Source organism: Crinia signifera, chromosome 3 (assembly GCF_055691185.1).
Source record: "Crinia signifera chromosome 3, ASM5569118v1, whole genome shotgun sequence".
Classification (NCBI taxonomy): domain Eukaryota; kingdom Metazoa; phylum Chordata; class Amphibia; order Anura; family Myobatrachidae; genus Crinia; species Crinia signifera.
This window is the reverse complement of record NC_139219.1, coordinates 153299423-153322604: the sequence shown is the minus strand read 5'-3', so window position 1 is coordinate 153322604 and position 23182 is coordinate 153299423.

The window sequence follows — 23182 nt, the reverse complement described above, 5'->3', positions numbered from 1 at the left end:
CCCCCTCCAGGACTTACCTGACCAGGCTGAAGCCTGGTGCTGTCCCCGGTGACCCTGGAGCGGTGGTCACCGGGCTGATGGTATTGTGTAAAAAATAGATAAACCATTGTTTTTTACTGTGGCACTACAAGTGCCAGCAAGCCTCCCCAGCAAGCTGGGACTTGGAGAACCACAAGTCCCAGCCTGCTGGGCATTAAAGGGCCCGCTGGCACTTGTAGTTCTACAGTTAAAAAAATAGTGCACAAAACACACTGACACACTTTTAAAATAAAACTTTATTACACACAAAGCCCACACATACTAATACTTACCTATCTTCTTCCCATAGGTCGCCCTGATGTCCTGTGTCGTCTTCGGGATCCATGTCGACGTCCTTCTTTATGTCGACGTCGCTGTCGGCGATGGTGTCCCCGTCCGGATCCGAAGAAATCCATTTGGGAAGCTGTGGAAGGAAACCATACTCACCTGTCCCAGCGCGACGTAGTCCAGGTAAGGGTCTTTGCAAAAAAACAAACCGACAGCCCCGAAACCAAACCGGACACGACGGAGACACACGGTGTGTTTACATCGTGCGGCTCCGCCTCCCGAATGCCGCTATTGGCCGCCTTGCGGCCTAGCGGCCAATCAGGAGCCGCTAGGCCGCAAGGCGGCCAATAGCGGCATTCGGGAGGCGGAGCCGCACGATGTAAATAAACACACGTGCGTCTCCGTCAGAGTCCGGTTTGGTTTCGGGGCTGTCGGTTTGTTTTTTTGCAAAGACCCTTACCTGGACTACGTCGCGCTGGGACAGGTGAGTAGGATTTCCTTCCACAGCTTCCCAAATGGATTTCTTCGGATCCGGACGGGGACACCATCGCCGACAGCGACGTCGACATGAAGAAGGACGTCGACATGGATCCCGAAGACGACACAGGACATCAGGGCGACCTATGGGAAGAAGATAGGTAAGTATCAGTATGTGTGGGCTTTGTGTGTAATAAAGTTTTATTTTAAAAGTGTGTCAGTGTGTTTTGTGCACTATTTTTTTAACTGTAGAACTACAAGTGCCAGCGGGCCCTTTAATGCCCAGCAGGCTGGGACTTGTGGTTCTCCAAGTCCCAGCTTGCTGGGGAGGCTTGCTGGCACTTGTAGTGCCACAGTAAAAAACAATGGTTTATCTATTTTTTACACAATACCATCAGCCCGGTGACCACCGCTCCAGGGTCACCGGGGACAGCACCAGGCTTCAGCCTGGTCAGGTAAGTCCTGGAGGGGGGGGACCCCTTTATTGGGGGGGTCCCCACTCCCCCAGGGCCCCTGGCCAGGCTGACTGGTCGGTAGGGAGAATGTTTTGGCCGCGGGACCTTATATTATAAGTGTCCCCCGGCTGTGACATTACCCTGCCGGCTGGTTGTGCCTGGGGCTGGTTCTTAAAATACGGGGGACCCCTACTCATTTTGTCCCCCGTATTTTGGGAACCAGCCCCGGACCTGGAGCCTGGGGCTGGTTGTTAAAAATCGGGGAACCCCTATTTGTCGGGCTCCCTGATTTTTAATTACCGGCCCCGGCTCCTTCAGCCTGGTGCTGGTTTCGGCTGTGGGGGGGACCCCACGCCGTTTTTTTTTTAAATTTATTTATTTTTTCTATTTTTTTACACTGCAGCCTGCACGGATCTGACTGATCCGTGCAGGCTAAAACGCAAATAGAACAGGAAAATGGTGTTCTATTTTCCTGTCGTATTTGCGTGGGTGTTTCACACCACTAAGCAGCCGTATTGTCAGTACGGCTGCTTAGTAAATCAGAAACCACCATTCTTTTGAATGGTGATTTCTGTCGTATCCTATCGATGGTGTAGACATTCGTATTTGTAACTACAAATACGAATGTTCCATCTTTAGGACTACGAATTGTTGTATTTTTGGGATTGTAAATCCCGAAAATACAAATTCGTAAAAAAAAGGTGTATTTCTCCCTACGAATACACCTTTTTTCTACGAATCCATTTTGGTAAATGTCCCCCACAGTGTTCAGGTACTTGTAAAGCTAAAGTAGGTGCATATTTGTAAATGTATAATACTTACTATTAGGGATGGACATCATGAGGGGAATTTACTAATATGAATTCGTAAAAAATAGGTGTATTCGTAGGCAGAAATTTACTATCCCAAAAATACAGCAATTCGTATTCCTAAAGATGGGACATTCGTATTTGTATTTACAAATACGAATGTCTACACCATCGATAGAATACGACAGGAATCACCATTCAAAAGAATGGTGGTTCCTGATTTACTAAGCAGCCGTATTGATAATACGGATGCTAATTGGTGTAAAACAGGCACGAAAATACGACAGGAAAATACACCTTGATTGTCCTGTCGTATTTGCTTTAAGCCTGCACGGACCAGTCAGATCCGTGCAGGCTTTAGTGTAAAAAAATAGAAAAATAAATAAATTAAAAAACCAAAACGGCGTGGGGTCCCCCCCACAGCCATAACCAGCACCAGGCTGAAAGAGCCGGGGCCGGTAATTAAAAATCAGGGAACCCGACAGATAGGGGTTCCACGATTTTTAACAACCAGCCCCAGGCTCCAGGTCCGGGGCTGGTTCCCAAAATACGGGGGACAAAATGACTAGGGGTCCCCCGTATTTTAAGAACCAGCCCTAGGCCAAACCAGCCAGCAGGGTAATGCCACAGCCGGGGGGAGACTTTTTATACAAGTCCCCCCGGCCAAAGCATTAACCCTCTGACCAGTCAGCCTGGCCAGGGGCCCCGGGGGAGTGGGGACCCCCCAATAAAGGGGTCCCCCCCCTCCAGGACTTACCTGACCAGGCTGAAGCCTGGTGCTGTCCCCGGTGGCCCTGTGCGGTGGGCATCGGGCTGATCTTGGTGTAAAAAAAAGATGAATAAACTATTGTTTTAAACTGTGGAACTATGAGTCCCAGCAAGCCTCCCCCGCAAGCTGGGACTTGGAGAACCACAAGTCCCAGCCTGCGGGGCATTAAAGGGCCTGCTGGGTCTTGTAGTTCCACAGTAAAAAAAATAGTTAAATAAATACACACTGACACCTGAAAAATAAAAGTTTAATACATACATTACACACATACTGATACTTACCTATCTTGATCCCGTAGGTAGGTCCCAGAGTCTTGATCCGGTGCCTTGTCCTTGTTCCGGATCCATGTCGGCATTCTTCTGCATGTCGATCTTCATGTCGGCGTCCGGTCCGGGGTCAGAAGAAATTCATGGTGGACCTGTGGAAGGAAATCCTACTCACCCAGGTCCTCCATGGAAGTTCTTCTGGCTTGATCCGCAGTAGAAACGACCTGAGTAAACAGATTATGTTGTATGCAAATATTTGTCTCGAGTGATGGTTTGTCCAGGCGCAACCCGGCGCAATCTAAAGCTGCATTTCTTGGAGACAATAATTGATCCAACTCTTTTTAGGCTTTGACGCAACTGGGTGCAATCTGTGGTTAAATCTATCTGACCAACCAGATTGGATAGATCATTTCCTATTGCCGTACACTATTTATGTACATACTTGCTCCAATTGATGTGTTTGTTCGGCGCAACTTAGCGCAATCCATAGTCAAATCTGATCACCCAGATGAGACAAACCTTTTGCATTTCAGACATCGAAGACATAATTGTATAGCAATGAGAACGTTTTGACCCAGTCATCGGGTAACCTGCATATCTGGGAGACCATATAGTTTGTTTCGCATACATATATGTGTTCCAATTGATGGTGTGTTCAAGCATAACCCGGCACACTCCATCTCTGCACGCTTTGGTGACAGAAATTGATCCAATTTATTGCAGGTTTAGTGCAATCTGGCGCAATCTACTGCTAATATCTATCTGACCAACCAGGGTGGATAAACAGATTTGTGCATTGCATATATATAATTGTTTGCTTCTTTTGATTGTCTGTTTGGTGCAGCTCGGCGCAATCTAGTGTTAAAATCAAATCTGATCAATCAGATTGGACGTACTGCTTCCATCACAGGCTTTGGAGACAAGAAAACTTAATCAACTTATTGCAGGCTTTGTGCAATTCAACACAGTCCATGACTGAAAATTATTTGACCAACCAGATTGGATTGGCCAATTTCTGCCATTAACACTTTGTGTATATTGCAGTCAAAAAGGGAATACTACCCTCATACCATTTTTCCTTAATTTTTCTTTTATATATATTTTTTCTAATTTTTGCCTTCAGACCATCCCTAGTCTAGGAAACTCTTAGCCTGACTAGGCACATCCTCATTCGCTAGAGCCCTATAGTGTACAACAGTCATAGTAAAGAACCTTCAGGTTCGAATATTCTGTTTGACACTGAAACTTACCACTATAGTTGAACTCGCGCCCCTATTTCGCATTGCATAGCGTATTTCTTCAAAGGCTCACTGCAATCCATGTTTGTTTTGTTTGTTGAACATATATGTTTGTCCTGGTTGTTTTGTTGGCAACCAAATTAGGGTGGTTACCCATTATATTTTAAAACAAAAACAGTAAAAGTTAAGTTTGAACAAACTTTATATTTCCAAGAGTGCCCCACAAAGAGAGTCCACTTTCCCTCTCCCTTTCTATTTTGATCTATAACGGACTCAGGGGAGCACCACCAGCAATAAAGGGACAATTTTTTGACACAACAGGTCCTGTAAAAAAACGTCCAATACAGCTGGTCATAGGCAACCCAGGCCGAAACCCACTAGCATGGTGAAGAGGGTCTCACTTGACCTCTGTCACTCAAAGTGGGCATAACCTTGTGCGGCTCCCAAAACCCCTTTCCTACACCTTCATCCGCAGTAGTCCAGGGCTTCTTCCTTCTTCTTCCATCTTCTTCCTTCTTCTTCAAGCTGCCGGTGACTCTGGCAGCTCCCCGCCTGGGTGAGTAGGATTTCCTTCCACAGGTCCACCATGGATTTCTTTTGACCCCGGACCGGACGCCGACGGACGGGCCCCTGGCCAGGCTGACTGGTCAGAGGGCTGAATGCTTTGGCTGGGGGGACTTGTATAAAAAGTCTCCCCCCGGCTTTGGCATTACCCTGCTGGCTGGTTTGGCCTGGGGCTGGTTCTTAAAATACGGGGGACCCCTAGTCATTTTGTCCCCGTATTTTGGGAACCAGCCCCGGACCTGGAGCCTGGGGCTAGTTGTTAAAAATCGGGGAACCCCTATTTGTCGGGTTCCCTGATTTTTAATTACCGGCCCGGCTCTTTTAGCCTGGTGCTGGTTACAGCTGTGGGGGGGGACCCCACGCTGTTTTTTTATTTATTTATTTATTCTATTTTTTTTTACACCTTGCAGCCTGCACGGATCTGACTGATCCGTGCAGACTGCCTCCACTAATTCGTATTAGCGGCCATATATATGGCCAGCTAATACGAATTACTACAACTTCGGAGGGTTACAAAGCAGTCGTATATGACTGCTTTGTAAATCCCCCTCCGGAACACGACTGCATACGACAACAGTCGTATGCAGTCGTAGGAAAAATACTAATACGAAAAACTAGGTTTTTCATATTAGTAAATTTCCCCCTATATTGCAATAATTCACTACCATTGATTTTTTTTTCCATTGGTAGTTCAATGGAGGCAATGGTAAACATTAGATGGCGTTCCGATGCTTTCAACCCCAAGCCAGCCACACTGCAGTGCTTCTGCACATGCGTGCCTGCGCTGAAGATGGTTGCACATGTGCAAAAAAAAAGGGATTTTTATGCACATGCACCAATCATATGGATTTTTTTTTCTATTGAATTTTTTTGATGCGATGTTCAGTGGCCAGCCTGTCCTGTGTATCCTCTGAGGATCTTTGAGCAATCCTCGCAGTCTTTGGCTTATTCTGTACATATGGTCACATCACGTGATAGACATCGTCAGGACCCTGTTCTCATCAGGGGAGAATTTAGGGGTCATGCCACCCCGAGGCACAACATTTTTGGCCACCCCTTAGACACACTGGGTGAGTTTTAGGGGGGGCATTCAATGTCTGTTGTGCTCCCGCAGCCATCTCCCGACGGGGGAGATGGCTGCGGGGCCCTATTCAATGCTGTCTTCCCCGACAGCATTGAACTGGGGTTCTTGGCAGAACGAATCTGAAATCACAAGCTGTCGAGCTCGTTCTGCCGAGAAAAGCCGGAAATATTCGAGATCCCGGCCGGAGCTCGAGTATTTCTGGCCTCAGCTCGTGGCCACACCCCCTTCTTGCCGCTCGGCGGTCGGGACATTGAATCCTGACTGCCGAGCTCCAGTCGTGCAAAGTGAGAAAGGGACAGAGGCACGGCTATCGAGCTAGCTCAACAGCCGTGCCCCTGACATTGAATACTCCCCTTAATGTGATGCAATTTTATTGTATTTTCCGAAATCGCACCGTATCGCACTTTTTAAAATTGCATTTTTTCCAAAAATTCGCATATTTAATGAGATGCAAATTTGCGGCAAAAAAGTGCCATATGGTGCAATATGGTGCAATTTTTAGTCATGAAAATGTGTGATTTTTAGTCATGAAAATGTGCGATTTGAGGACATGTGCGATTTTGTGTTAAAAAATGAAAAAATAAATGGTGTGGGGTCCCCCCTCCTGAGCATAACCAGGCTCATTGGTTTCAAAATTATAGTGGACAAAAAAAGCGTAGGGGTCCCCCGTATTTCTGAAACCAGCCTGGACTCTTGGACCTGTCCTGGTTCCAAAAATACTGGGGACCAAAAAACTGGGGGTCCCCAGTATTTTGAAACCAGCACTGGCCTCCAACAGCACACGGTGTCATGCCACAGCCGGGGGACACTTTTTACATTAGGTCCTCCAGCCGTATCATGCTCACCAGGGGGCTGTCCGGCGTAAATGTTTTTTTTTTTAAAACATTGCTTTTTACAGGTGAACTACAAGTGCCAGCAGGTCTCCCCCGCATGCTGGGACTTGGCGAACCAGCCCCGGACTCTTAAATTTATGCGTATCAGGCAGGCATCCACTGCCCCCCGGACGCCGGGGACAGCCCCCTGGTGAGCATGATATGGCTGGAGGACTTTATGTAAAAAGTGTCCCCCCGGCTGTGGCATGACACCATGGGCTGTTGGAGGCCAGTGCTGGTTCAAAAATACAGGGGACCCCTATGCTTTTTTCCCCCTGTATTTTTTGGAACCAGTTCTAGCTCAATGAGCATGGTGCTGGTTATGCTCAGGAGGTCGGGACCCCACGCCATTTTTTAAAATCATTTTAACTTTTACACATTTTTTAATACAGGACCATTCACAGATCTCAATGATCTATGCATGGTTCTGTCAAATTTGCCTGTCAGAACCTGGTCTATTTTTTTTTTGTTTTCCTGAAATCGCATCTCTTTAATTTTACGAGTTGTATACTTCATAATGGGAAAACATCTGGATGCGAATTGAAGTGTGAGAAAAAAAATAGCCAGGTCAGAATGTGTGTATTGCGGCAAAAAGTGTGATTTTTAGAGCAATTCGCATCCTATTAAATGTGCTATTTTCGGAAAAAGTGCAATTTCGTCCGTTTTTGCAAAAAAATCACCCCCCGCCCCCCAAAAAGAAAAAGTCACATCCTATTTAATGTCTACCACTGTGCTAGCTAGAGTCCAGATAGAGTCCAGTTAGAGTCAATCATTTAAATCGCAATCAAAATGAAATATAAAAAGGTCCAACATTACTCAAATACAGAAAAACAATTCTGAAAAGCTGAATTAATCATGAAAACAAAGATTTATTTTATAAACGACAAGTGCAAACTATTAAATATAGATCTTAATGCCTGTCGTATTAGATGTTTTTCTAACATGGCAGGCATTAGGATCAGCTTTTCAGAATTGTTATTCCGTATGTAAGTAATGTGGACACAAACACACACACACAACAGCACTCCTCAAGGACCAGCAGCAATCTTTGACAGTGGCAGCCAGCTTAGACAGCCTCCCTCCTTCCACCCGCTTTAGAAAGTATATTATCTGGCTCTGCATGTATCTGCACCCCCCTCTTCTAAGCAGGTTTACCGCAGCTATGTGAGCCCTGCCAGGGGCCGCACATCACACCAGCATCATTATTCTGCGCAGCCTTCAGCTACCCACTCCAGCACTCCCACCCTCATGCTCAGCCCAGATGCGTGAGCTGACCTGCCGAAGGCAGTGCAAAAGCAGAGCCGGCACCGCTTGCCTCTCAACCTACCACTGTGACTCTAAGCTGGCCCCTAGGCATTGCAGATGCCCCAGGCAAATGCCTAGTTTTCCTATGCCTTGGACCAGCTCTGGTGCCGCCCGTGATAGGAGCTGTCCCTAAGTCCGTGCTTCATGGGCCTAGTGAGATATCCGGCCCTGGCTATCTTGGCATACTGTATGAATGCAGATTGAAAATGGTGTAGTTTTCTGAGAATTGAGTCATTGTGCCCCAGTATATATTTCACTATCAGTAAAGCCCCATGCACACTAGAGGATATTTTAAAAGATATGGGGGGGAAGTGGTGGAACCGAGGGAAGGGGGGTAATAGGTGGCATAGAGAAATGAGTTCTCCCACCTCTGCATGAACACTTTAAACCCTGCTTCCAGGTGATATATTTTAAAACAAATTGTCTAGTGCGTACACTCAATGTAACGACCCTCCCATCTATTGAACATGTGGGTCGGATTTGGCTATATAGCCAATGAACCGCATGTTCAGCAGGTCCCGGTGGCATCACTGGATGATATTGGGTACTGATATCATTCAGTGTGTACACTCTATTCGGCCATCCACAGCCAATATCAATAACAATATCAGCAGCATCCAAAATAGTCTAGTGTGTATGGGGCATAAGAAAAGGTTGAGAGAACTACACTTCTTGGGGGCATATGGACTCCCCCCAAAAAAAGGACATTTGTGGACAGGAGAATTCCAAAATTCCAGTATGCTCTGGAGTGTCTGGTTGTATATATCCTAATTTGTATCTGTCTGTTGTTACCCAGTTTGTCTTATCACTGTCTACTATTGTAAAGTGCAACGGAATCTGCTGCGCTATATAAGAAACTGTAAATAAATAAATAAATAAATATTGTCTGACCACATGCCTGTTTCACTAATCTCCATATTTCTTAGTTCATCTTATTGTGTATTTCTTTTTTTTAGTCTCTTTTATTCACATTTACATGTTATGTATCACAATTAGTAATGTACTGGGTTGGGATAAAGGTTGGGATTTTTGCACCTGGGCCAACCACTTATGCTAGGTACACACCAGGACGACTAGGGCCCGATCAGCACAATCTAGATCCAATTCCGATCAATCGGATGTAGATTGTGTGCTGATTGGGCCCTTTTCTGACCTGGTGTGGAGCGATTCCGATCCGATGCGCGGTCCCGCGGGTCGGTCGGTCGTTATTGAGATCCTACCTGCTGCAGGTAGGATCTCAATGACGACCATAGAACCGGGTGCGGGTCGCCATCGGATCGGACCCGCTCACGGTGCACATCGTGAGCGGGTCGTGCCCTCCCGCGTCATCGTGAGCGGGTCGGACGAGACACTGACGACCCGCTCACGATGTGCATCGTGAGCGGGTCGTCCTGGTGTGTACCCCGCATTACATGTTCCACCACTACTATGAGGGCAATCAAACACGAGGCATTACGTCTCCTGCATGCATTATTGATCTGAGCTGCATACTAGAATGCAGTATCAGACCATGGGGTTTATTCTGGTTGATTCCCTCAAATGCGAATTCAACCAGCCTTGCGAATGGTGATACGCCAGCCCAGCATCTGTGAATGGATGTTTTACATAAACATCCATTCGCAGCCTGTGGGGTAACACCCACATCTTTGGATGGTCGGCTATGAGCAACCTTACATATGCACGCATGTTTAGAAGGAAGTGGGCGGGCAGCTGATATCCGGTGATGTCAGCTGCCAGCCCCCCGCACCCGCGTCTTTGGCCCATTAGCATGAGAATGACCATCATTCTCATGGGAACATCCATGAAACACTGGACATTCCCATATGCCAAACCCTATCCACCCTGGGCCCAGCGGCTGCAAGATTGGGGGCGAGGAGGTTGGGGGCTAAATGACGCAATTGCCTCTTTAGCACCGATCCCTCCCCATGAAAAGCCACAAATTGTGGGAATTGTTGGCACGGGGGAGATGTGCGGGCGGGTGTGTGTCGGGGGGGGGGTGCGTTAGGCGCCGGTATCCGCGAGGGATGCCCACATTTCCGGGGGCCAGGAGGGGGACCCATTTCGGGAGGGTAGGCAACTCTGGGTGACACATGTCCACTTTCGATTCTGTCTACATTTATTAAAATGCACATTACCATTGTGTGTTGACATTGATCAAGAAGATTAAGTGATGATACATAAGAGCCATTAAAAAGGCTGATGCAAGTGTGATTTGAATAAATGACACATATGTGTGGGTTGTGAGAGTGTATAGGTTTCACATGTTTGGCACAATGATTCACGGTCATTAGAGTGATTTAGTAGACATGTTTCCACATGAAAGTGTCCACATGCACACAGCAACATTTTGCTAAGCAAATTATATTAAGGTGTGGCATATTCGAACACATATATATTAGATAAGAAGCAGGGGCGGATCCAGGATAAAATGACATGGGGGTCATCATGATAAAAGAGGGTTTAGGTGGGGGAGGGGCGGTGTTAGTGGTGCCAGTGTACATGCTAAGAGAGCGGCAGAGAGAGGGTGGGAATGGGATTAAAAATAGGCCCTGGCATTTAAAGTATGCAGGCCCACCATGGTGACAAAAGTGAAGGATGTAGTTGTGCGCGCGCCGAAGGCGTGCTCCGGAAAAGGGTGTGTGGTCACTCAACAGGGGGCATGTCCTTGAGTGTAGTGTGTACCACACCATATACAACTTCTACGCATCATGCAACAAAATACTAGACCCCATTATACTTGCCCCTTACACATGATGCCAAATGGAATGAGCCAAAATTCACATAATGCCACACGGATTGAGCCAAAATTCAAATAATGCCACATGGATTGTGTCAAAATTCACATCAAGCAACACGGATTGAGCCAAAATTCACATAATGCCACATGGATTGAGCCAAAATTCAAATAGTGCCACATGGATTATGTCAAAATTCACATAATGCCACACGGATTGAGCCAAAATTTACATAATAACACACGGATTGAGCCAAAATTCACATAATGCCAAATGGATTGAGCCAAAATAAACATAATGCCATTTGTATTGTGTCAAAATTCACATAATGCCACACGGATTGAGCCAAAATTCACATAATGCCACATGGATTGAGACAAAATTCACATAATGCCACACGTATTGAGCCAAAATTCACATAATACCACACAGATTGTGACAAAATTCACATAATGCCACACGTATTGAGTCAAAATTCACATAATGCCACACGGATTGAGTCAGAATTCACATAATGCCACACAGATTAAGCCAAAATTCACAATACGTTTCATAAACAGGAACATTGTCCACCAAAGGCGCGCATTAAACATTTACACCATAATGTCCATTACACGTTAAGTTACACGCCATTATGTCCATTATGTATTATGTCAAACACCATAATGCCTATTAAAAATGATGCTACATAAGTGCTGCTTATCTACATGCTCATTGCCAAGGGTTCCATGCTCATTGCCAGAGGTTCCATGCTTATTGCCATGTGGGATTACATGCTCATTGCCAAGGGGAATACATGCTCGCGGTAAATTGGGGACAGCCGCCAGGCAGAAGTGATAGCCACTGACAGTGGCAGAGCCTGGCTGTATTCAGAGCACTGCAGGTCCCGGCTATTTGAAAAAATACCCCTTTCACACCAGAAAATGCATTCCCAGGTTGGCCCCTTTTACACCAGCCTAGTCCCTGCATTTTCTGGTGTGAGGGGGAGAGAAAACCACCCCTCCCCTCCTTTAACCAGTTATCTTATTTAACCGGCTATATCTTCGGAACCAACTGATCCATTTACATGAGACAAGTATCACATTGAAGAACTTTTGAGTGGGCTTTGAATGATTTTGGTCCAGTGAAACTGGAACGTTTGGTTCCAGAGTAATCTGCCCTCAAAGAACATGAACTGCCATGAAATTACATTTCAAAAATAAAAAAATTAGTTTACACGTAATATCTCTGGAACTGATTGACCGATAAGGACCAGCCTGGTATCATATTGAAGGACCAGCGATTTGAAATTGAATGAGATCAACCACAAGCTTCTGTGATGCCAGGTGGAGAACTGGCAGCCATCGGAACCGGGTGGGGGTTGGAATTGACGGGTCCCATATTATCCTATGGGGAAAAAAAACGTTACAGATTTGTCAGGCGATATCTCTGGTTCCCGGGGGGCTAGAGACACGGGGCTGGGCTCGTTGGAAAGCCCTGGTCCTCAGCTACAAAATAAAATGACAGGGGGGCACGTGCCTGGGTGCCCCCCCCCCTGAATCCGCCACTGGTAAGAAGCATGAAATGGATATATGTGTGAGCTTTAAAAATCTGCTTACTGTGGCCCTGCATTCAGTATTCAGTAGATGTGGTGAGTTAATTTGTTAATGAGGAATACTTGTATGGTGCATGGGTGAGTAGTGTTTGCATGTGCATGCATTTTAGCTATTAAGCGTGGTGATTGGTTTTGCGAACATCGGTCCGCTAAACTGCTGCCCTGCGAGACCTGAGAGTCACTTAGATTTGCAAATGATTTGCATTCCCACCACTGTGAGTGTACACCTAGTGTCGCAAAGCCAACACCCAGCACTTCTGGTCAACTCCCCTTGTATACATCTCAGTTTACGCCAGTTTTTGCCCTCTTGCAAGGCCACGCCCAGAGATACACCCACACCACACCTTCATTTTGGGCCTGGCTCGCACACCGCTGGAACAAACCTAAAGACCTGATCAATTGCGATGCATCGCAGGTGATAAAAAGCACCCAAAATGTATGGCTGATGGGTCCAAATTTAGACCCATTTTATGTTTACTATTGTAAAGTGCAACGGAATCTGCTGCGCTATATAAGAAACTGTAAATAAATAAATAAATAAATATTGTCTGACCACATGCCTGTTTCACTAATCTCCATATTTCTTAGTTCATCTTATTGTGTATTTCTTTTTTTTAGTCTCTTTTATTCACATTTACATGTTATGTATCACAATTAGTAATGTACTGGGTTGGGATAAAGGTTGGGATTTTTGCACCTGGGCCAACCACTTACATGTTCCACCACTACTATCAGGGGAATCAAACACGAGGCATTACGTCTCCTGCATGCATTATTGATCTGAGCTGCATACTAGAATGCAGTATCAGACCATGGGGGTTATTCTGGTTGATTCCCTCAAATGCGAATTCAACCAGCCTTGCGAATGGTGATACGCCAGCCCAGCATCTGTGAATGGATGTTTTACATAAACATCCATTCGCAGCCTGTGGGGTAACACCCACATCTTTGGATGGTCGGCTATGAGCAACCTTACATATGCACGCATGTTTAGAAGGAAGTGGGCGGGCAGCTGATATCCGGTGATGTCAGCTGCCAGCCCCCCGCACCCGCGTCTTTGGCCCATTAGCATGAGAATGACCATCATTCTTATGGGAACATCCATGAAACACTGGACATTCCCATATGCCAAACCCTATCCACCCTGGGCCCAGCGGCTGCAAGATTGGGGGCGAGGAGGTTGGGTGCTAAATGACGCAATTGCCTCTTTAGCACCGATCCCTCCCCATGAAAAGCCACAAATTGTGGGAATTGTTGGCACGGGGGAGATGTGCGGGCGGGTGTGTGTCGGGGGGGGGGGTGCGTTAGGCGCCGGTATCCGGGAGGGATGCCCACATTTCCGGGGGCTAGGAGGGGGACCCATTTCGGGAGGGTAGGCAACTCTGGGTGACACATGTCCACTTTCGATTCTGTCTACATTTATTAAAATGCACATTACCATTGTGTGTTGACATTGATCAAGAAGATTAAGTGATGATACATAAGAGCCATTAAAAAGGCTGATGCAAGTGTGATTTGAATAAATGACACATATGTGTGGGTTGTGAGAGTGTATAGGTTTCACATGTTTGGCACAATGATTCACGGTCATTAGAGTGATTTAGTAGACATGTTTCCACATGAAAGTGTCCACATGCACACAGCAACATTTTGCTAAGCAAATTTTATTAAGGTGTGGCATATTCGAACACATATATATTAGATAAGAAGCAGGGGCGGATCCAGGATAAAATGACATGGGGGGCATCATGATAAAAGAGGGTTTAGGTGGGGGAGGGGCGGTGTTAGTGGTGCCAGTGTACATGCTAAGAGAGCGGCAGAGAGAGGGTGGGAATGGGATTAAAAATAGGCCCTGGCATTTAAAGTATGCAGGTCCACCATGGTGACAAAAGTGAAGGATGTAGTTGTGGGAGCGCCGAAGGCGTGCTCCGGAAAAGGGTGTGCTGTCACTCAACAGGGGGCATGTCCTTGAGTGTAGTGTGTACCACACCATATACAACTTCTACGCATCATGCAACAAAATACTTGACCCCATTATACTTGCCCCTTACACATGATGCCAAATGGAATGAGCCAAAATTCACATAATGCCACACGGATTGAGCCAAAATTCAAATAATGCCACATGGATTGTGTCAAAATTCACATCAAGCAACACGGATTGAGACAAAATTCACATAATGCCACATGGATTGAGCCAAAATTCAAATAGTGCCACATGGATTGTGTCAAAATTCACATAATGCCGCACGGATTGAGCCAAAATTTACATAATAACACACGGATTGAGCCAAAATTCACATAATGCCAAATGGATTGAGCCAAAATAAACATAATGCCATTTGTATTGTGTCAAAATTCACATAATGCCACACGGATTGAGCCAAAATTCACATAATGCCACATGGATTGAGACAAAATTCACATAATGCCACACGTATTGAGCCAAAATTCACATAATGCCACACAGATTGTGACAAAATTCACATAATGCCACACGTATTGAGTCAAAATTCACATAATGCCACACGGATTGAGTCAGAATTCACATAATGCCACACAGATTAAGCCAAAATTCACAATACGTTTCATAAACAGGAACATTGTCCACCAAAGGCGCGCATTAAACATTTACACCATAATGTCCATTACACGTTAAGTTACACGCCATTATGTCCATTATGTATTATGTCAAACACCATAATGCCTATTAAAAATGATGCTACATAAGTGCTGCTTATCTACATGCTCATTGCCAAGGGTTCCATGCTCATTGCCAGAGGTTCCATGCTTATTGCCATGTGGGATTACATGCTCATTGCCAAGGGGAATACATGCTCGCGGTAAATTGGGGACAGCCGCCAGGCAGAAGTGATAGCCACTGACAGTGGCAGAGCCTGGCTGTATTCAGAGCACTGCAGGTCCCGGCTATTTGAAAAAATACCCCTTTCACACCAGAAAATGCATTCCCAGGTTGGCCCCTTTTACACCAGCCTAGTCCCTGCATTTTCTGGTGTGAGGGGGAGAGAAAACCACCCCTCCCCTCCTTTAACCAGTTATCTTATTTAACCGGCTATATCTTCGGAACCAACTGATCCATTTACATGAGACAAGTATCACATTGAAGAACTTTTGAGTGGGCTTTGAATGATTTTGGTCCAGTGAAACTGGAACGTTTGGTTCCAGAGTAATCTGCCCTCAAAGAACATGAACTGCCATGAAATTACATTTCAAAAATAAAAAAAATTAGTTTACACGTAATATCTCTGGAACTGATTGACCGATGAGGACCAGCCTGGTATCATATTGAAGGACCAGCGATTTGAAATTGAATGAGATCAACCACAAGCTTCTGTGATGCCAGGGGGAGAACTGGCAGCCGTCGGAACCGGGTGGGGGTTGGAATTGACGGGTCCCATATTATCCTATGGGGAAAAAAACGTTACAGCTTTGTCAGGCGATATCTCTGGTTCCCGGGGGGCTAGAGACACGGGGCTGGGCTCGTTGGAAAGCCCTGGTCCTCAGCTACAAAATAAAATGACAGGGGGGCACGTGCCTGGGTGCCCCCCCCCCCTGAATCCGCCACTGGTAAGAAGCATGAAATGGATATATGTGTGAGCTTCAAAAATCTGCTTACTGTGGCCCTGCATTCAGTATTCAGTAGATGTGGTGAGTTAATTTGTTAATGAGGAATACTTGTATGGTGCATGGGTGAGTAGTGTTTGCATGTGCATGCATTTTAGCTATTAAGCGTGGTGATTGGTTTTGCGAACATCGGTCCGCTAAGCTGCTGCCCTGCGAGACCTGAGAGTCACTTAGATTTGCAAATGATTTGCATTCCCACCACTGTGAGTGTACACCTAGTGTCGCAAAGCCAACACCCAGCACTTCTGGTCAACTCCCCTTGTATACACCTCAGTTTACGCCAGTTTTTGCCCTCTTGCAAGGCCACGCCCAGAGATACACCCACACCACACCTTCATTTTGGGCCTGGCTCGCACACCGCTGGAACAAACCTAAAGACCTGATCAATTGCGATGCATCGCAGGTGCTAAAAAGCACCCAAAATGTATGGCTGATGGGTCCAAATTTAGACCCATTTTATGTTCTGCCTGTAGAAGCTCTGACTACATTCTGATGCACACAGGACCACATACAGATCAGATGTCAAACACATCCAATTTGGGATGATTTCACTCAATTTCATAGCCAGATCGGAATGAGATAAAATTGGCCAAAATAAAAAAGTGTATGGGGATTTCTAGAGCTAGGAGCCACCAGATTGGCCCTATCCTCAATAATTTTCAGTTCAGCTATGTCTATACAACAGGACCACAATCTCATACCTCAACAAAAGGGGAGGCGCCCGTTATCAAATTCTTTGTCAAGAAGCAACAGACAACTGGAACTGGGCAGTAGAACAGTCCATACTGCTGTCCACGACATACGTTCCAGAGAAGTTAAACAAGTTAGTCGACTCCATTGTGAAGACCTTTGGTTGACAAGTCCCAACCTTCCTATCCACAATTGGGACTCATGGGGCCCTCCACCGACATTTCCCTCCCATATGCCTTTCCTCCACCAGCCTTGCTGCTGAAAGTTCTCAACAAGATCAAGACATACTGAACAATGTGTCCCAGCTATTTCTGGTGTATGCTATCTGGCCCCCCATAGTTTGGTTTCCCTTGATCAATCTTCTATGCAAAGGCACCAAGCTTCCCCTAGGGATGTCCATGGACTGCTTCCAGGGAACTCTAGACCTTCTAGGGCATCTTCCACACAGCATGTTGATTGCAACATTACTAGGTTGTTGACACAATAAACAATAAAAAGGGGGTGAGACAGTTTTAAGGGTTGTTGTCAACAGATGCTGCTACAGACAGGATGGTCACTCCTGTATATTTAGAAAAAAAAAAATAGATAAAAGCAGTGCTGGCAATACATTAAAGGATTGTATAAACTTTACACTTTATTACTAACTCATGGTAAAATCAACATAATTAAAACAATTTAACTAATGTGTATTTCATAATAATTTCACCCTTTCATCCTACGATACCTTCTACAGTCATGTGGCGAATAGTGTCTGCCATGCAGAATTCAGGAATAGATACCTCCCTTTTCAGAGGTCATTCCCCTCGTGATGCCACTGTTACTTCAACAGCTGCTAGGGGCCTAGCTTTACAGACCATAATGCAAGCTGCATGCTGGTCATCCTCCTGAACTTTTCTTAGACATTATAGTAGGCCTTCCAATGCTCCAAAGGCCCAGAAGAAACAACAAGTGCAGCCACATTAATGCCAGAAGTAGTTTCAGTTATCTAAACTGCAGTTATCGCTGGTTTGCCTGCGTTCAACCCACGATAAGCAGAACAGTGATGCCCCTTAAAGACCGCACTTAAAAAACTGTATTTTGCCAATTTTTAACGGTAATCTGTGCAGTCTGAAAGGTGCAGAACCACTTTACGGTTTTACAAAAGCCGTTTTTGTAAAACGGTTAAAATGGAGGGTCCTACCCGTTTCAGACCCGGTATTTTGGCATCAAAAATTCAGCACAGTGAATATTTAATGAGCGCTCATTAAATATTCATAGCACTGTAGCCACCCCCGCGTGTGGGTTAACATCCCCCCTACCCCCCCCCCACCCCCTGCAATGTGTTAAGAAACCCCCCCCCCAACCCCCCCCCCCCACCCCCCCCCCCCCCCCCCCCCGTGCAGCCGGTACCTCTGTTATTTCGGATCCCGGCACTGCAGTATGGACGGACGCACTTATGAAAAAAAGTATCTTTCGGAAAATGGCTGCCCCATAGGAAAACCTGTTTAAAAAAACTATCTTTCGTATGGGGGCAGCCATTTTCCGAAAGTCACTTTTCTTATAAGTGCATCCGTCCATACTGCACACGCTGAAGACTGGCTTTGACCCTGTATTTTGAATGTTTCCGAAAAGAGGTCTGCCAGTGTCAAAAAAACGCACTTAAACGGTAATATACCATTTAAGAGATGCGGTGTGAAAGGGGTTTTATCTGGCAGACACGTTTTTGGAAACGTTTTCAAATACAGGGTAAAAGCCAGTTTTGCGGTCTGAAACCAGCATTACTTTTCTTTGTTTGTTCATCATTCCTCCTTTCCCAGTACAATTTTCAAACTAGTTTATTTATGTTGCGAATGTTATAGTAAACATGTTTCCTTCCACATACAATGTTTCTTAATCCTATCTTGGTATGCTATAAGAAATTAGTGATATTTCTTGCCCTTGCCTATCTCTCATTCTGTTTAGGATTTTCATTTGTAAACTTCTTTAAAATCTAAATACAGGGGGCTGAGCTTAGCCTCTTATAGCTGTACACATGACTGGCATGCATGTGCAGTGCTTGCACACTTCTAAAGGCCCCCTTACATTTGTCCGACTTGTCATAACGACAAGTCGGACCCGATTGTCCCAGCAGCTCCCCGGGAGGGATCACATGCGATGGCACTTCATGTGCCAAGTTTTGCATGAGATAAATCGCATGCGATTTATCACATGCCACTACCGGGGAGCTGCAGGGACAATGGGAGCGGGGGACAGCAGCAGGAATATGCCCGCAAACAGAGAGTGGGCAGGGGGGGGGTCGGGGTGCAGGGAGCCGGGCAGGAAGCCGCTGGGCAGGGAGCAGGGGGGGGGCGGCGGCACAGAGTACCAGGGAGCCGGGCAGGAGAACACGATGCCGCAGCAGCACTTCCAAAAAAAAAGAAAAACCCCATACAAACGAATAGGAAGCCATTGATTGGCTGAGACCTCTCTCAGCCAATGAGCGATTGGCTGAGAGAGGTCTCAGCCAATCGCTGATTGGCTGAGAGAGGTCTCAGCCAATCGCTGATTGGCTGAGAGAGGTCTCAGCCAATGAATGGCTTCCTATGCGTTTGTATGGCCCTTTTTTTTTTGAAGTGCTGCTGCTGCAGCGTCTTCTCCTGCCCGGCTCCCTGGTACTCTGCGCCGCCGCCCCCCCTGCTCCCGCTGATGCTGCCCGGCTCCCTGCGCCTGACTCTGGTAGGTCCCCTGTTGTGGGGGAGCACGGCTCCGGGCAGCACATAAGATTTAGCAAATCTTATGTGCAGCCCGTCCGACCTCCCATCTCCGATCCGATGCGCACGGGGCCGCGCATCTGGTCGGAGGGGATGTCACCATATGCGATTTGGGACGATTTCACGGCCCGATTCATCCAAATTGGGCAAAATCGTGCCCAAATCGCATAATGTAAGGGGGCCTTAACACACCCATGGCACCCGCTATCCACTCCGCTGGCTGTTAGATGGTGAGTGAAAGTTTTCTTTCACTCTACTTTCTCAGTGTCTGTCAGGATGCTGCACCCATAGGTGTGCGCACATTGGACCTTAATCAAGTCTATTCGCAGGACTGCATTTGTTCTCACAGGGCCAATGTTTGTTGTTTGCACATTTCTGCGCATGTGCATGCGCTGGGTGTGTGCGCCCACGGCAAACTAACTGTTCGCTGGGTGCATGCACCCAACCTTATGACAGAGGGCGGGGAGCTAGGGGGGACAGGATGGCTCATTAGCATATGGGAACGCCCAACGTTTCATGGTGTGGTGGGTCGCACAAAAGACATCACCTCTTCCTTCAGAATCACACACATCTTAGGTTGCTCTGAGCAACCTTAGATATGTGTGCATGTTCTACATCATTCGAGGGTCGGTGACCCTCGAATGATGTGGGTGTTCCCCCCCGCAGGCTGCAAATGGATATTTATGTAAAACATCCATTCACATACCTTGCGAAAGTACGCGCCGTGCGAATGGTGGGCTGGTGTATCACCATTCGCAAGGTGGGATCTGGTTGACTCGCAAGGATGCAAATTCGCATGCGAGCGAATCTACCAGAATAACCCCTATTGATTGTTAGGGGTGCACAGACACCCCCTAATGCTGTGCCCACACTTATGAACACCTCCCTGCCACTAGCAATACCAGCAATACCTTTTACCAAAGACTTTTGCTTTTTAGAACTGTATTCCATTAAAAGAAGTGCCCATCAATCAATTGTGTGCAGTTTGCATTATTAATTGTACTAGACAATTATCATATCACTACATACCTGTGTTATCCATGTATGCTTTTTTACTTTATTTGCATATAATGTTACACAGAGTAATTAAAAGATTAAAACTGAAATAGACAGGAGATTATGGTGTCAATAAAGGGATTCTGGGGTGGTTCGTCAAGCTGCGGTGCATCTAATGGGGTCGTCACACCCGTACAAATGTATACAAAAGGAATAGGGGAGTTTGTTCTCCGCGCTATATTAAATATATATCAGTTTTACACAATGTAAATATCAGATGACAATTAATTAATAAAAACAATCAATTTTAATAAAAACAATTCCTAACAATTATTAAAAAAGAAATGCTGATACTTTAAAAATAGCTGATAAAAAAAAGAACAGGTTCTGCCTGGAGGGGAGTAACTGGGAAGCAAAAGTCCATATGGTACCGTATTAACAGTCCACTTGTTTTATCCAGGTCCATTCATATATTGCCTCTTGTGAAAAATTCATCACTTGAAATTGTAATCCATCAGTGTTTGGTGGTGTTGAGATTATGGTGTGACTGAGGGATATTTTATATTGTAGTAAGTGCTAATAGATGATGTAGACACGTCTGATTGACACACCAAATGGGCAGTGTTAAAAATGCCCAATAGGTGGTGCTAGACACACACCTTTCACGGTGAACCCCCTAATAGAATGTGCTTGCACCTAAACCACCAGCTGTTGTTGGTGCCAATCCTATTCCCTAGAACCAAGAGAGTTTGCAGATCATAGATTCCTTCAAACTAGTGTTTGCACATGCACAAAACACTGTCCATTTTCCTGGTGATTTCTGTCTTTAGCACTGATCCATGTGCACTGCACAACTTGCACCCTTTATGCATTCATAATAATCACGGATCTCATCATACAATATTTTACACATCCAACTATGAGCCTGATTCAGTACCACTTGCTAAGCAGCGGTCGTTCTCTGCTTACCAAGCAGCTTAATGCCGCCTGGCCAAACATACACCCCCAGCCCCTGAATACCCTCGGTACCATGTGAGGGGATATGTACAGGACCACATCCCCATGCATGTGGCCGAAGGAGAGATAAATCATTCAATCGTCACTGACCATCAAATGATTTCTCTCTCCTTCGGTAATAAAAGTCTTTTTAAAAAACATTAATTTCCATCAGTGTCCACCTAAGAGGGGGCGGGCTCTGATGTCATGTGACTTCAGGCACCTGCCCCAGCAGGCAATGACCCGCCTGCTGGGCATTTCCCTGGTAACGCCTCCTGCATGCCCCAGGGCCTTCCCCCTCGCAGTTAACAGCCCAGCGAGTGTGTACCTTGCCGAAGCCATTCGCTGCTGTGGTTTGCAAATGCGCGACCATCAAGGCTGGGGATGACTTTGGATCTTAGCGAATGATCCTGAATCAGCCCCTATATTCTAATATCTAGTTTAGCACTATGATTCCATTTTAAATTATTGTAACGAGTTGGGTGGGAATTTACTAGTACATTTGCAATATCAATGAAACATGGAGGCTGTAAGCGATGTGGTATATTTGGTCAAAATGTCTAGGTTGACAATGTCAAGAATGACATCAAAATGACATGTACAAGGAGTTCCAACCTGATACTGCTACCATGTCACTTATGACACCTGTATTATCCTTCTTCTCCAATTTCAATCTTCCACAATACCTAGGGCCAGATGCACTATGCTTCAAAAGTGATAAAATGGAGAGTGATAAACAACCAAACAATCAACCTACCTGTTTTCAAACACAGTCTGTGACATGGCAGCAGGGCCGTTTCTAGAGGCGGACAAGCCGTGCAGCAGCCTGGGGCGCCGCACGGCTTGTCCGCCTCTGTTAACAGCTAGGGCGCCCGGCAGCTCCCCCCAACGCTGCTGCCGCCGACGCCTCAATTCCTCCCCCTCTCCCCGGCCGCCTCGACATCAGGCGCTCACTCACTGAGTGATTTCCCAGGGGAGGGGAGGGGAGCGGAGCGCATCTTCCGTCTCTCCTTCCCCTCGCTCACTGGGGCCTGGCTGTCAGCCAATCAGAGAGCGCTCGCGGGCCGGCAGCCAATCAGGAGCCAGCCCGCGAGGCATGAATGGCTGGTGGCTCAGGGACAAGGGGAAGGAGAGACGCGCAATGCGCTCCCCTCCCATGGAAATGGAAAGAAGAAGAAGCAGCATCAGCAGCAGCACCTCAACCGACACCAACACCAGGCAGCAGCTGGGGACTGGAGGGGGAGACCCAGGGCAATAGTAAGTTGGGCACTGTGGGTTCATATGTATGGCACTGTAGGGGCATATCTGTGGCACTGTAGGGGCATATGTATGGCACTGTAGGGGCATATCTGTGGCACTGTGGGGGCATATCTGGCACTGTAGGGGCATATGTGTGGCACTGTGGGGGCATATTTGGCATTGTGGGGGTATATCTGAAGCACTGTGGGGGCATATCTGTGGCACTATGGGGGCATATCTGGCACTGTAGGGGCATATGTGTGGCACTGTGAAGGCATATCTGTGGCACTGTGGGGGCGTATTTGGCATTGTGGGGGCATATATGTGTCACTGTGGGGGCACATATGTGTCACTGTGGGGGCATATATGTGGCACTGTATGGGGCATATGGCAGTGGCAGGGGACTGGAGGGG